This window comes from Amblyomma mixtum, chromosome 2 (genome assembly GCF_055824585.1).
Source record: "Amblyomma mixtum isolate Tamu chromosome 2, ASM5582458v1, whole genome shotgun sequence".
Taxonomy (NCBI): domain Eukaryota; kingdom Metazoa; phylum Arthropoda; class Arachnida; order Ixodida; family Ixodidae; genus Amblyomma; species Amblyomma mixtum.
The window spans coordinates 63911834-63928317 of record NC_143013.1 but is presented as its reverse complement, the minus strand read 5'-3'; the positions used below and the strand labels follow the sequence as shown (position 1 = coordinate 63928317).

At 45.6% G+C, this 16484-nt stretch overlaps 2 pseudogenes; both read right to left on the bottom strand.

Moving 5' to 3' along the window:
• Positions 1-1053: 1053 nt before the first annotated feature.
• LOC149359549 (uncharacterized) lies at positions 1054-6836 on the bottom strand (annotated as a pseudogene).
• Positions 6837-8209: 1373 nt separating this feature from the next.
• On the bottom strand, positions 8210-8798 carry LOC149359548 (uncharacterized; annotated as a pseudogene).
• Positions 8799-16484: the final 7686 nt, after the last annotated feature.

Here is a 16484-nt window from a genome sequence, read left to right as displayed (position 1 = left end):
TCAAACAGTCAGAAAAACACATGAGTTTCTGTGTAAAAGCTGAAATGTGCCAAATGCTTTGCATTTAGATTGCTTTAACACTAATAAACAACTCAGTACTTGCTGAAAACTTCAGTGACCTTAGCTTCGGAAACATTTTTGTGCACTGAGGCCGCCACGGGGGCTCTGTGGTTAGATGCTCGGCTGCTGACCCGAAAGACACGAGTTCAATCCTGGCCGCGGTGGTCGAATTTCGATGGAGATGAAATGCTAGAGGCCTGTGTGCTGTGCGATGTCAGTGCACATTAAAGAACCCCAGGTGGTCGAAATTTTCAGAGCCCTTCACTACAGCGTCTCTCATAGCGTGAGTCGCTTTGGGATGTTAAACCCCATAAACCAAACCATTTTTTGCTCTGAATATTGTACTGGTGCAGAGTTTTTGCGTTACACATATGAGGTATGCTTTAAGAAACTGCAAGAAAAATACGTATTTCCTCTACTACAGTCAACAGACATATTTGTCTTGCATTTTGCATATTATTATCATTTATCTGACATAAGACACAACACGAGATATTTTCCATGTAAAAAAACACAGGATTTAATTTAACACTGGGATAATACTTTATAAGCACGCACATTGGTCAGGTTCATTCCTACAAATGCACTGGTGAAGCTACCCCACTACTGCCACATATCAACAGTTGTTGATTGCGAACTTTTGATGGTGTAATGCAGGAGTATTTGAGAGAATATATGGTACGGCTAGTTGAAACAACTGGGGCTGTGTATTTTATAAATTTGTGGCATGTATTAGAACCACGGAAATCAAAATTAGTAAAAACCCTCTTCTGAAGCATGATTCATAATCCAAGTGTGACTTTGGCTTTTAAAATTTTATTATTAGTATTTTATTCTTTTTCTTCATTCCTTGCTTGGCAATAAATAATTGTCATTAAGTTGCCGAGAAGACAAAGGGAGATAATCCAGGGGCTTGTTATGACATATGCACTGATTGTTTGGGTTCCTTCATGCACATGTCGTTAAGCTGACAAGTGCAATTGGAAATGGTTGTTATTGGTGCTGAAACAAGATTTGCTTTGTAAGCAGTGCTCTGACATAAGCACCTCTTGCCTTCTCTGTTATCCTTTTAGTCTCCTCTCTCAGTCGTCACGTAATTCTTTAAAACAAATTTGATCACTCCAATTACATGTGCTGGGTTTTCTTTGTAATGCTCTATTCCCTGCAAGCTTTTTTCATGTCGTTGGCAGAACTGTTGGATGGACTGTATGACCAAGCGGTCAACATTTTTGTGCCCTTGCTCGTTACTGCAGCGAAAAATGGGCGCCGCAGTGCACAGGGTGTGAATGACTAGCTCTGAAGGCATTATTAGACCTCCATTATTTCCAATTAAAATGAGGACACTTGCGATGTCGTCCTGTACAAGCATCTCTAAGCACGAATTGCAGTTTATGCTTTTTGACACAACCCTCACAATAAAACCACCTATGAAAGTGACAACCTCAGTGCTAAAATTAGTGACTCCGTAGCCAAAGCAACTGTATTCATGATCAGTTATGGCAGTAGCAATGTAAATGTCAGGCGTCTCATCAGCTTCATCGTCGTTGCTTTTGTGCGCAAGCTTTTGGGCCACTGTTGCAATTCCCTCAAAATCTGGGGGAACAATGCCGGTTGTCACAAGCCGCACATCTGCATGCACGAGCAGGCTTCTGTATGCGTACCGAAACTGCACAGCCGAGGGGTTACTCTTCCATCGCCCTCCCTGGCGGATGCAGCTAAAGAACATTTCAAGGTGGTCTTGGCTGATCCAGTATGGACAAATGTAGCTGTTATGAAAGTGAAAACACCATGATATTTTTCAATTGCTTTCCTGGCTTGGCAAACAGAATGGGGAAAATATGTCTCCATTCCTAGTTCCTTGTTAATGCAATAAAGTGAAATAACCATGATAGCTTATCCAGTGAGTGCAGTTTCTAGTAGTGCTTGCAGTGGCATAGTTGCTTAGCTTGTTTGTTTTATAGCCAATAAAATTCTACTTTTAGTCAGCCATGCTTATTTGCATCATGTGTGTTGTGTTGGGTTTAGGGGCGCATAAGCATCCAAGGCTATGATGCCCCAATTTCAAGGTGTAAGAAGGTTGTTTTGTGCAGAATGTCACCAAAAAGTGAAAAAGATCGGTGGTGTAAAGGGCCTAAAAAGTGAGTTGCTACTACACTGCAATAATGGGAAAGAAATTTTAGAAGTAGCAGTATTAAAACCTTTAAAGAAGGCCGAGTAAGCTCAGTGGGCCAAACTTGGCCAGGAAAGGTCCCCGAGGCTCCCAACCAATCAAGTAAAGACCTCGGCATTCTTCTGAGGCACAAGAAGACTGTTGAGGTGTATAAAAAAGTGAAGCAAAGTCATCATCATCATCAGCCTGACTACACCCACTGCAGGGCAAAGGCCTCTCCCATGTCTCTCCAATTAGCAGGCCAGGGCCATGTTACCACCGGCCGACCTCTCCACCTTTCCCTCATTAAAAATTCCTTTCTCTCTCTCTCTCCTTTGTGAATTGCCGCCACTGTATCCCCGCAAACTTCTTAATCTCATCCGCCCACCTAACTTTCTGCCGTCCCCTGCTACGTTTGCTTTCTCTCGGAATCCACTCCGTTACCCTTAAGAACCAGCGGTTATCTTGCCTTCGCAATACGTGCCCTGCCCAAGCCCATTTCTTCCTCTTGATTTCAACTAAGATGTCATTAACCACCGTTTGTTCCCTCTCCCACTCCGCCCTCTTCTGATCTCTTATCGTTACACCTATCATTTTTCTTTCCAAAGGTCGCTGCGTTGTTCTTAACATAAGCTGAACCCTCTTTGTTAGCCTCCACGTTTATGCCCCATAGGTGAGTACCGGTAGGATACAGCTGTTGTATACTTTTCTCTTCAGGGATATTGGTAAGCTACCATTCATGATCTGAGAGAACCTCCCATATGCGCTCCACCCCATTCTTATTCTTCTAGTTATTTCCCTCTCATGATCCGGATCTGCGGTCACTACCTGCCCTAAGTAGACATATTCTCTTACTACTTCCAGCACATCGCTACCAATTGCGAACTGCTGTTCCCTTGCTAGGCTGTTGAACATTACTTTGGTTTTCTGCATGTTAATTCTTAGCCCCACCGTTCTGCTCTGCTTGTCTAACTGATTGATCATGCTTTGCAGTTCTTGTCCTGAGTGGCTTAGCAAGGCAATGTCATCAGCGAATCGCAAATTACTCAGGCATTCTCCATTAACTCTTATCCCCAACTGTTCCCATTCCAGTCCCCGGAATACCTCCTGTAAGCAGGCAGTGAAGAGCATTGGCGAGATCGTGTCTCCCTGCCTGACACCTTTCCGTATTGGAATTTTATTGCTGACTTTATGGAGAACTATAGTAGCTGTGCAATCGTTAAAAATATCTTCCAATATTTTCACATAAAACTCTTCTACACCCTGATTCCGCAATGCCTGCATGACCGCTGAGGTTTCCACTGAGTCAAATGCTTTCTCGTAATCAATGAAGGCTGCGCATTTCTCTATCACCTGATTGATAGTGTGAATGTGGCCTATTGTCGAGTACCCTTTACGAAAGCCTGCCTGATCATTTGGTTCACTAACGTCCAAGGTTGTCCTGACTCTATTAGCGATTACCTTAGTAAATACCTTGTAGGCAACGGACAATAAGCTGATTGGTCTGTAATTCTTCAAGTTCTTGACGTCTCCTTTCTTATGAATTAAGATAATGTTAGCGTTCTTCCAAGCTTCTGGTACTCTCAAGGTCACAAGGCATTGCGTATACAGGGTGGCTAGTTTTTGTAGCACAGTCTCTCCTCCGTCCTTCAACAAATCTGCTGTTACCTGATCCTCACCAGCTGCTTTCCCTCTTTGCATTGCTCCTAAGGCTTTCTTTACTTCCTCCTTCGTTACTGGCGGGATGTCCCATTGCTGTGCTCGACTGCCTCCCTCAGTAACTTGATGATTACATTCGCTACTGTACAGATTTGTGTAGAACTCTTCGGCTAATTCAACTATCTTATCCATATTGCTGATGACATTGCCCTGTTTGTCGTTTAGCGCATACATCTGGTTTTTACCTATGCCCAGTTTTCTCGTCATTGATTTTAGGCTACCTCCATTCCTTAGAGCATGCTAGATTTTCTCCATGTTAAACTTTCTTATGTCGGCTACCTTGCGCTCATTTATTAACTTCGATAGCTCTGCTAGTTCTATCCTGTCTGTGGGGTTAGACGTCCTCATGCATTGGCGTTTCTTAATCAGATCTTTAGCCTCCTGAGATAGGTTGCTGGTATCCTGTCGAACCATCCTACCACCTACTTCTGCGGCGCACTCTGTAAGTATAGCTGTAAGATTATCATTCATTGTTTCAACACTACGGTCGTCTTCTTCAGTTAAAGCGGAAAATCTGTTTTGCAGCGACATTCTGAATTGCTCTTCCTTTCCTCTTAATGATAACTCGTTAATTGCCTTTCGCTTCACCAGTTTCCTCCGTTCCCTTTTCAAATCTAAGCTAACACGAGACCTTACCATTCTGTGGTCGCTACAACGGACCTTACCGAGGACGAGGACCTCCACATCCTCTACGATGCCAGGGTGTGCACACAGTATGAAGTCTATTTCATTTTTAGTCTCACCATTGGGGCTCTTCCATGTCCACTTCCTGTTTGCTCGTTTGCGGAAGAAGGTATTCATAATCCGTAAATTATTTCTATCTGCGAACTCTACTAATAACTCTCCCCTACTGTTCCTAGAACCTATGCCATAGTCACCTACTGCCTTGTCTCTAGCCTGCTTTTTACCTACCTTTGCATTAAAGTCGCGCATCAGTACAGTGTACTGTGATTTTACTTTGGTCATTGCCAATTCCACATCCTCATAGAAGCTTTCAACTATCTGGTCATCATGGCTTGATGTAGGCGCGTAGGCCTGTACCACTTTCAGCTTGTACCTCTTATTAAGCCTAATTACGATAGCTGCCACTTTCTCGTTAATACTGTAAAACTCCTCGATGTTGCCAGCTATATCCTGATTTATGAGGAATCCCACGCCTAGTTCTGCCTATCTGCTAATCAACGATAGCACAGTACATGCCCACCCTTTAGTACTGTATACGCCTCACCTGTCCTCCTAACCTCACTAAGCACTATGGCATCCCATTTAATACCGGCTAATTCCTCCAATAGCACTGCTAAGCTACCCTCACTTGAGAAGGTTCTTACGTTAAACGTTGCCAGGTTCAGTTTCCAATGGCGGCCTGTCCGGAGGCAGAGATTCTTAGCACCCTACGCTGCGTCACAGATCTGACCGCCGCCTTGGTCAGTTGTTCCGCAGCCGCTGGGGACTGAGGGCCGAGGGTTAATTGGTTTGTTCATAGAAGGAAAGTAGTGAGTATGAATTTATAGTCTATCGAGAAAACTTATTTTGCGTCTTGTCTGTTGCAGCCATGGTAATACGGAGAGCCTTCTACTTTCATTTTTGTAATTACTGATCTTGGTAACAATATTTCCAGCAATTGTTTGCTGTCCTCTTTATGTAGTTTCAATTTTAATTCTGTTTTCATGGAACGTTAAAATAACTTGACACAGTGGTAGTTAATACTTATGCTTCCACCACAATGGTAAAATGATTGGGTTGCTTTTCATTTTATTGCTTTTGGTTAAGTTTTTCATCTCTCCACTAACCTCATTTGTAAATGCAATTACATGAAAAATGGTTTTCTTCATTTCCTTTCAAGAAGTGAAGTGTGTTTATTCTATGTCTAACTCCTCATACATTATTGTCAGGCCGCGCCGTGGTGGCTCAGTGGTTACTGCGCTCGGCTGCTAACCCGAAAGACGCGGGTTCGATCCCGGCCGCGGCGGCTTAATTTCGATGGAGGCGAAATTCTAGAGGCCCGTGTACTGTGCGTGTCAGTGCACGTTAAGGAACCCCAGGTGGTCGAAATTTCTGGAGCCCTTCACTAGGGCGTCTCTCATAGCCTCAGTCGCTTTGGGACGTTAAACCCCAATAAACCAAACCAAACCAACCATTATTGTCGGGCCGTTTTATAGCAAGATGACTTGCAAGTAGGTAACAATGCATGGTGTGCTGTCCTATTCTTGCTCTGTACTTTAGACTACATTTGTTATGAGCAACACTACACTGGAATGTCACTGGGCTTTAGTTTGGACTGGTAGGTATGTCCTGTTATTGCTTTAATTATTCAGCGATAGACTGAAACTGCATGCTATAAGCATGTCTAATAAGATAGCATTATTTCTACAAATTAGTTCTAGCACATGTTTTAGAGATACTTTCCCGCTGCTGTCACCTTGTCATGCATTCACTGTTTGTGCTGTGGCTTTCAATATTCCGTATAGTTAGGAGAAAATGCATTGCCTTGAAACTGCGTTAACATGCCTTCATATGCATGGTTCAGCACTATACGAAATGCCCTGTGGTCTTGCACTCTCTTTATTAATAAAGCAGCACTGTATATGCAGCTTTAATTCGGTTTAACTTTTCAGCCATGAAAGTTTTTTGTTCATTTGGATTGCGCACTTGTTTACTGACATGCATTAGTAGCATATGCAACACAATATGCAGTCCTACCTGCAAACAGTGGAATCGAAGAGCTTCTGGGCAAGTTCTGCAACACTCTTCAATGAAAATGTCAAACTTCTGACAGGCATTCACTCTCCGAGGTTCATTCGAGCTCACGAGATGGAAGACGCTGAGACATGAGCTTTGTAGATAGTTGGAGCATCGTCTGCTTTAGAAGATTGAATATTGCTGCTGGCAGTGGTGCTTTGAAGTCCATTGCAGTTGGACTGTGCGAATTTAATATATCAAAGGCCCTGAAAGAAACATTAAAGGAAAATTGAATTATTCATGGAAACGAGAACTTGGTGACTTACCGATCAACGTCAGCAACAAATTCTGCCGTTCCACCAGACCCATTCAAGTTTTGAATTCCGAGCTCCTGGGCAAACTTTAGGCTTGTGCTAACTGATGCACTGAATGTTTGTGCAGCCAGTCGCGCTTTCAAGATTTGTCTGTAGAACTGAATATGAGCTCTCCGGAGCTTGCTGCTCGAATACCTTCGGCTTCTTGCAGGTCTTGCAGCTTTTCAATGAAGCCCCATTCAATTGAGTGCAAAAGGCAATAAATATATTAGAGGCAAATTACACTATATCAGACTTGGTATACCGTACTCCATATGCTTTGCCGTGCAGTGTTTTCTTATCACCCAGGAGGTTTCTGAGTAATTTTAATCCATGGGCCGCTCCGAATACCAGGGACACGGTCCTTGATTGGTTGCAGAGATGTGGAAAAGCCGTCACAAACTGCTCACTTGTGGCTTCATGAATCCGACAGCCAAGCTGCTTGCCCATGATACATTAGCTGCTATCGCATCGCACACAACAGCAACAACGTTCAGTGAACATTGTGTCCAACTGCCATGAGCACGCCAACCACCAACTGCCATGAGCACGAGTGCATCTCCAGCTAATGATGAGTCATCTGTGTCCAGTGGACTCTGACTGTTCCCCAAGTCAACGTAGCCAATTAGTTTCCCTGTCTTAGTGCCCATCTCACACCTTTTCCTATTGCTCATTCCATCTAGCATCAGTCAACAAAGCTGCTCTCGGTCATTTTTTGTTTCAAATGATGTTTTAACATGATTGAAAGCTTCACTTGTAAACAATGGTCATGCGTCAATCACTTTGAGCGAGGTGCGAATTGTCTGCCAGCTGGGCATTGGGAAAATGCTGGCCACATATATCAATCATATGTCCATGGAGACTGATAATACAGAGTAGTGGTGAACTTCCTCATCTTCTCACTGTATCGTCTTTGTGATTGTGCTTTGGGCCTGTTAAGAGTGCCAAGTTTTTACAAGCTCTTGTGGGAATTAGCCAAATGCCTCCAGTGCTTCTTGTCCATTCGGAGAAATCGGTTGGTTTTCTTTCATTTTATTTAGAAGGCTTTTGAGGTCAATCATTCTTCTTTTCTTTGAACTGTTGTGTGGCTGAATAGAGTTTTCTTCGCGTGACAGACAGCTTTTTCTTGATTGTCCACAGTCAAGTTCTTGGAGATTGTGAAGCAATGTACGGGTGATCATGGCATACTCCTTTCTTTTTGCTGGAGCTTCTCAGAGATGGTGCTGTCTCTGGGGAATAGAATACTGCATCAGCAACTAAGCTTTCTAAACAATCTGCATATGCATACCTTATGTTGCACGTTCACTGCTGTTTTGGCCGGGCTCGTTGGACCTTGGTTCTCACTGTGCATTCTTGAACTTGCAAGAATAGGTGTAGACATCTCCTGAGGCAGTAAGAATGTGTCAGAGGAGACAGTGCATCTTCTACCTTTCAAGTGTTACCTGCAAGCACTTGCGTGAAGATTTACGTTGTGATGCTGCTACTGAGCTGGGAGTTTTGGGTGTATACACGTCCTGAAGAAAAAAACAGTTTTCACCTGAGGTTCCAGGTATTTATATACAGCATCTCACCAGCTTTCGCTTGCGTGGGGACTTTCTTGTAGGAGTGTGCAAGTGCTTGCCGGGGGATTTGCGTATAGATAAGGTGACTGGTTGGCTGAGATGCTGTGTCGCACTAATGGCCTGAAGTAGGAACATTTTCATTACCGGAGACACCAGCATTCGGATTCACTATTTTACCTGCAGGCGTGGGGACTTTCTCAATGGTGACTAAGCTCGTGAGGAGGGTGAGGGCATTATCTGTGAACTGGTTGCTTCTGGGCTTGCCTGCTGCTGCATAGGTATGACTTGGAAGCAAAAGTTTTGTTGCCTGAAGTACTGGCCTTTCTGCTCACTTAACCTTACCTGCTTGCGTTTTTGTGGTGACATACGTGGCGAAGACTACAATGCTGAAATAGCCCCGTGAGATGTGCTTGCAACCTGAAGTAAAAGTATCGCATGAGCTGAGAAACTCACTCTAACCTATCACCCTATGCACACAGACTTGGTGAGACACCTTGACCGCTGTCAGAATTTTGTTTAATAATGTAGACGTGGCTGACACACAGTCTCTCCTGCATAAGTCCTCCCATTTATGCACCACTCTTAACTGCTGATAGACGGTAGATTTTATTTAATTATTATGAACTCATTCTTTTTATGTTCCATTTCTGCTTTTACTTTTGTACTGACATACCAATTGGTAAATTTTGATTGTAACTTAAATATTTAGTGTTTTGTTGAAAAGTTTAGTCTGCCACTTTTTGCTTATGTTTGGCTGTAAAGGTTGCAGATATCATCAACTAGGCTCAGCATAGCTTTTATATATGTATGAACTTACTCGTAATGACCCTTAAAAGTTTCGCACTGAATGCAGGTTCTACTAAACGTAAACAGAGCACAACCGCAATTAGCACCTACCTGCTCACTCTACACTTCGGAATATTATTGACACTGCATCCGGTTTCAAAAAGTGCCTGGTGGGGCCGCTGTAAAAGCATGACTGCTCAAAGTGTCTTGAGCAGATCCTGTGTCCTGTATGTAAATTAGGCAGTGGTGTCCTAATAGCGCTGAGCCACTTTTGTAGCAAATTTTTATTGTTCTGAGGAAAGCTGAAATAAAAAAGGGCCCACTTCACTTACTGTCCATCTACTGTGTCAATCCCAAGCCTGTACTATATACCACTAAGCGTAAGGCTCCACGAATGCTCGTCATGCTTGCTGCATGCATACAAAAAAATCTTAAAAAAAACGCGACAGTGCAGTTACGAATTTTTGAGAGAAGAACAGCACTCACACATGAAGCGAAATGCCCGATCCCTTTTGGCATCTTGTTTTGCATATGATGCACGATGGCGGCATTCTGCTGAAACTCTGTGCATGAGCGAGACAAAGAGGCAGATCGCGTCGCTCGGAGCCACAGCGTGCTTCGTGCCTGCGGCATCTACTGGGGCAATTGACAGGCGAGCACGTATAACGCGACGTTTCTGTTCTCTGAGCTGTTTTGTTTTCGATCTTTGTTCTTTTGCTTTTGAGCGAAGGAGATTTTACCCGCCCAGCTGACTGCTCTGGAGGCCTTGGGTGTGCGCTACAGCGCTGGGAAGGCGCGAGAACGCTGCCAACGGGTCCAGAGTTCAAATTCTTGTTCGCAATCGACCGATGTGCGCACAGGAAACAACTTCCGTCTGAAGCACTTTCTCAGCATCGAACCAGACATCCAGAAACAGAACCAGCAGAGAATACAACGCTCCTGCGAAAGACCGTGGACCGAACGGCGGTCTGAGTCCTAAGTGGCAGAACGTGGAGCCGAAAAAGAGGGAGACCGCTCTCAGCGAGTACGCTAGGTAGTGTCTTGAGCAAACACATGATGCGGAGAGGTGTGCAGTGCAGGGTGTATTGGACGTATTGCACCAACGTATCTTAATTCTATCCTGCAGTCTATGCTGTAAGTAACAATGCCCTAGCACACGTCCTCTCTTGTACACTTGCATATTTCGAACTTTACAACAAAAAGAATAAAATGTAATGCTTAAACACTTTCTCTGATGTTTAAAGTTCTAAAATTTTTTTCTTAATGTGTTTTGCGTTGCTCTATTAAAATAATTGCTTAATTTTTAATAGCGCAAACAATAAGTAAGTACAGGAAACTATGGGAGTAACAAGATGGCGTTGCTCATGTGTAAGACAACCTCCTCGCCGCGCTTTACCCCCCTGGCATGGACGGTGGGACGCCTTAGGTGTATATAATATGATACCAAATGGAACACACTGAGTAAGGGTGAAATTTTCTGAGTTCGGATCAAACGTTGCACTGCAGTTAGAATTCAGCGCTTATTTCATAGACAACGAGGCGGCTCTTGTGCAATCTACTTTTCTACACAAGGCGATAATGAAACACCGTATTGCCGCGGAGCTTTCACTAGCTTTAGCGCATTTTGCAGCAGTCTGAATACTTGCTTATGATACACACTGTTTCAGACGACCAAGGAAAAAACTATACATTTTACTATTGGAATCAAGAGGATGGTTGCTTTGTTCTTAAGTTCAATGGCGATAATGGTAAGTATCCGCTATATACTGGCATTTGAGAAGATAAATCGCTTGCGCAAGAGGGAGGAAAAGAGCTATCAAGTAAAAAATGTCAGTTTTTCATTCACACAGCGGTGTTTCAAAGTTACTGGAGGTGACTTAGTAGCGCGTGCTCTCTTCCCCTAAGCGACCACGTCTTGGCCAGTGCCTGAGGCCAGTAAGGAGTGTCGCCGATGCGATAGCACTTTTGCTGGCAGGTGTATGTGCCTTTTACAGAGTTCAAAACTGTGGCTAAAAACATATGGAGCTTATAACGCCACGTATTGGTCAAATGATCTTTGTACGGTGAGTAAAGCGTTTGTCTATGAACCAACCAATGTAGTAAAGCCGCACTGATTCTCCAGGAAATTATAACGCGAATTTTCATCAGAGAAAGTACGGAGGTGGAGGGTCGGCAAGAGGTAATTGACATTTACCCCTCCATCACCGCCGTTTCCGTTCATACAGTGGCTGCAACGCTTATTCCTTCCTTCCATATCTTCTTTCTAAAGCGCAGGCGTACACGCGCAGGCATGCATGCACAAACACAAACACGCGCGATATTACTTTAGTTTGGTTCGAAAAGAACGGCGTGGGACTGTATTCAATGGCAGAGCCTCATTCGTAGAGCATTGCAAGTGACATGCAGAGGTCCTCACTTCAGATCCGAATGAAGGCATGCGGTTGTCTTTTCTTGAATTTCTGTCAACTTGAAATTCATCTAAGAGTAATTAGCTACTAACTTTTCACTTTGGTCGAGACAACACAAAAAAAGCATTGTTCCCTGCTTTCCTTCATATCAGTTATAGTTGGTCATATAGTATGCGTATAAAGCAAGCCCCTCATCTCATTATTATTGTGCGGTGAACAGCTTAAAAGGCCTCTAGGTTTTGGCAAGCTGATGACATAAGTAGCATAACCACGTTCTCGCACAGCTACCGCCCGCACCGTTCGATAACATTCTACTTAGCAGTTGCGGCGAAAGAGGGCGGAAAAATTTTTTGGGACAGTTTGTTTCCGTACTCCACGATTACAGCGCCACAGGCGGGACAAAGAGGGAAAGATGGAACACAATGCCGGAGGCACTTTGTCGGACAGAACACACCACTGTGTTGTGTCTTTCCTTCAGTGTACCGTCTGTCGCACTGTAACCGCGGAGCATGGGAGATGGTTCCACGCCCTGTGCTAGGGTTGGGAGCTGCGCTGGTGGACGCACATCAAAGTTGATCAGTATGAAAAGCAAACACACTCTAAAGTACAAGGTTAAATAAACGGCACCTTAGCTAAATTGGCACAGCACCGTACTTGACGTCAGGATATGTGCAGGCGGATCTCACTACAAGTACGTGGTTTAGTCAATTTGTGTTTTATTATAAATAACTGCGATACCAATTTATTCCTTTGACTGACAGCTGCAGACAAGTGTGAGTGAAAAACATTTAATGCTCAAAAAATCAGGTTTTAGCGGTGGGCCGATGTCTTCATGTCTTCGGCCTCTTCACAAGGTCGGCGCCCCTATTCCAGGGCACCGCTGAGTCTTGCTGCTTCGCAGGCGTGCTGCACCAGTGCCCTTTGGGCCGTGAGCTCGCTGCTGGTCAGCAGGCCCTCCCATTGTTCCGCATTCGGGTCATTTAGCTTGTGAAATGTTCTGTTACGTTCGCATTCCCATGTGATGTGATATAGCGTGGGGGTTGCTCCGCACCACGGACATGTGTCCCTGTATTGTGTAGGGAACATCTTATGTAGTATGTATAAATTGTGGAAAGTCCCTGCTTGCAGTCTCCGCCAGCAGACCGCCTCGTGCTGTGTTAATGATGTGTGCGGTGGTGGGTATTTGAATCTCCGCCCTCTGTGATAGTTTAATATTTCTGCATACGTTGGTTCCACCGTCATGGGGTCCTCCAGGGTTTCCGACTGCCCTGCTCGGCTCGTGATCTCGCGAACTAGGCTGTCTACCCTCGAGTTACCCTCTATCCCGGTGTGTGCCGGTATCCAGAAAATCCTGTGTCTTAAGGTCTTATTTGGAAGCTTTGCTTCGAGGAGGATCTTCAGCGCTTCCTTGCTGATTTTGTCCTGTATGTAGTTCCTGCATGCTGCTTTGGAGTCTGTCAGGATTATCAAAGACTTGTTCCTACGGTAACCTTCGGCCGCCGCTAGAGCTACGGCAGCTTCCTCCCCCTCCGTTACCGCACAGTTTCTTAATGTCGCGCTGCTAATTGGTTCCCCCATGTAATCTACCACTGCTGCCGCGACTCGGAACTTTCTGGTCCTGTGGTCCCATGGATAGAGGGCCGCGTCTGTGTATACTGTGTTTTCCATTGTGACTAGGTTCCGCTTCACATAGTCTGCCCTGGCCTGCCTTCTAGCGGCATGGAGGTTGGGATCCATGTTTCTCGGCAGAGGGCTGATGTCCAGTGTCTGGCGGACCTCGTCTGGAATGCTAGCTGTTCTATCTACGATCCCTTCTACATTGTGCCCTAATCTCTTTAGGAGCTTGCGGCCGGTGGCTGTCTGCTGGAGCCTGGCTATTTGCGCACTTAGCTGGGCTTCCGTTAGTTCTTCGAATGTGTTGTTTAGGCCCATTTGTAGCAGCTTTTCATTTGATGTGTTTCTTGGCAGGTGGAGTGCCGTCTTGTACGCCATTCTTAGCAGCGCCTCCGTCTGTTCTTTGTCTTTCTTGGTCATGCGGTGGTATGGCAGCGAGTACGTGACTCTGCTGACTATCAGGCTTCTGACGAGCTTGATCGTGTCGCTTTCTTTCATCCCGCTTCTGTTCTGTGATACCCTCTTTATCATGCGGCTTATTTGTTCTGTTGACTTCTTGAGTAGGCTAATTGTAGGCTAATTCCTAATTGAGTAGGCTAATTCCTTGGATCCACATGCCCAGGATGCGTATCATATCCCTTTCTGGTATATTTTGGCCTTCTAACTTTACTGTCAGTTCCTCCTTGGTAGGGTTTGACCCTACCCTAAGAAGTTCCGACTTTTCCGTGGAGCATACTAGGCCCCTTTCCCTCACGTACTCTTCTACACACGTTGCTGCTTCTTGCAGTCTCTCTTCCTTTTGTTCTAGCGAGCCTCGATTCACCCAGACCGTAATGTCGTCGGCGTACATCGCGTGCTGGATGCCATCGATCTTGCTGAGTCTTCTGGCCAGTCCGATCATTGCAAGGTTGAAAAGCACTGGTGAGATTACGGATCCTTGCGGCGTGCCCTTACGTGGGGTGGTAAAGGTGTCGCTTCGCAGGTCTCCCAATCCCACAGTCGCTGTGCGTTCTGACAGGAAGGATCTTACGTAGTCGTGGGTTCTTCTTCCGCAGTTGGCGTTGTTTAGGCCTTCCATAATGGCCTCGTGGCTAACATTGTCGAAGGCCCCTTTGATGTCCAGGGCCATGATAATGTTTTCGCCAGTTCTAGGTGCCGTGTCTATGATCTCTTTCTTGATCTGCAGCAGGACGTCTTGAGTCGACAGGTTCACCCGGAAGCCGAACATGCTGTGCGGGTACTGTTCTTCGTCCTCCAGATATTGTTGAATTCGCCTGGTGACGATTCTTTCGTACAATTTGCCAAGGCACGACGTGAGGGAAATGGGTCTCAGGTTCTCAATCTGAAGCTTCTTGCCGGGTTTGGGTATCATAACCACGACAGCGTGCTTCCATTCCTTCGGCACCACTCCCTCTGCCCACAGCATGTTGAGGTGCGCCGTGAGCTGGTCGATCGCCTCGTCGCTGAGGTTGCGGATCAAGGCGTTCTTGATCTTGTCTGCGCCGGCTGCTGTATTTCTTGTTGTCGCGCTTATCGCCGCCTGGACTTCCTTTCTTGTGATCGGCCTGTCCATTGCGGGATTTTCTGCTCCTTGGTACTCCCCGTTGTAGCCCTGGGGGTTGTCCTTGCCGTAGCATTTGATGCGGACTGCTTCTAGCAGTTCTTCGTCCGATCCTTCGTACTGGTAGGCCAATTTCTGAATTGCCTTGCCACTTTCTGCTTTTGTCTTGGTTGGGTCCATGAGGGCCTTGAGTATGCGCCACGTCTTGGCCGTGCTGAGCGTGCCGTTCAGTGAGCTGCTGAACTGCTGCCATCCCTGCCTGGCCAGTTGCGTCGCATACTCCTCTGCCTTCATCGTGATTTCCGCAATCTTCTTTTTGAGTTTTCTGTTTAGCTTTTGTTCTTTCCAGCGTTTGGTGAGCCCGCGTCTTGCCTCCCATAGCCCGAGTAGCCGCCTGTCCACCTCCGGTGCTTGTTCTGTTCTATCTATTTCCTTTGTATAGAGTTCTTGTATTTGTTTCAGCTGTTGGCTCCACTCCTCTATGGAAGTGATTTCCCCTTTTAGCCATTCGCTGTGCTTGCGGAAGGCGTCCCAGTTGGTAAGGTGGGCCGTTCCGATCTTCTTCTTTACGTTGTCTGCTTCGATTGTCGTTCTTAGAATGTAGTGGTCACTGCCAAGGTCTTCCAGCAGATTTTCCCACTCGGCCTGCTTTGCTCCCTTAATAAAGGTGAGGTCAGGGCAAGTATCTGGACTCACACTGTTACCTCGCCTAGTTGGTTGGTTTTCATCCGTTAGGAGGTCGCAGTCTATGTTTTCCGCCGCTACGCATATCTGCTGCCCCTTTTTCTCAGTTTTTTGGTATCCCCAGCTCGAGCTCCTTGCGTTAAAGTCACCCGCGATTATTAAGGTGTTCGTCTTGGCTAGCTTATTCGCCTCCGAAAAAAGCTTGCTAAAATCGCCATCCCTTTGTCTGGGGGGGGGGGGGGGGGCTGTAAAGGTTAACTATGAAAGTGCTTTTGGCCTTGTGTTTCTTTTTGGGTATAATCTCTGTTATTACATGTTCTATCTGTGTGCCCTCAATCTCCTTGTGTGCTATGGTGACCAGCTTGTTGCTGATGAGGGTGGCGGTGCGTCCGCTTTCCTGGCATGTATAGCCCCTCAGGGTGGGTGTTATGTTAGTCTCCTGTAACATGATCATGTGTGGTGGTGCGTGTCTAGTGTTAATGAACTGCTGGAGGAGTCCCTGCTTGCGCCGGTATCCCCTGCAGTTCCACTGCCATATGTCTAGTTGGTTGTGTCCTGCCATATTGCGTCACTACTTTTTCCACTTTGGTTTTCTGCTCCGAATCTTCTTTCATTAAAAAGCCTGTCTCTGGCGTCATTTGTGGTTTTTTGTGTGTTTTGGCTTTTGACGTATGTTCGGAAGTTCTGATCTTGCAGCGCTACTTTCTGCTGTATGTGTGTCATTTGGTTTTGCATCTGCGTTTGCAGTTGCGTCATTTGATTTTGCATCATACTCATCAAGCTCTCTAATATGATCTCATAAGGGAGATGCAGCTCCAGAGGCAGGGTTCGCCTCCGCGGATAATGAGTCCGCCTCCGCGAACGCCGGGCCCGCCCTTGGAGCAGCATACACAACAACCACAGAGCTTA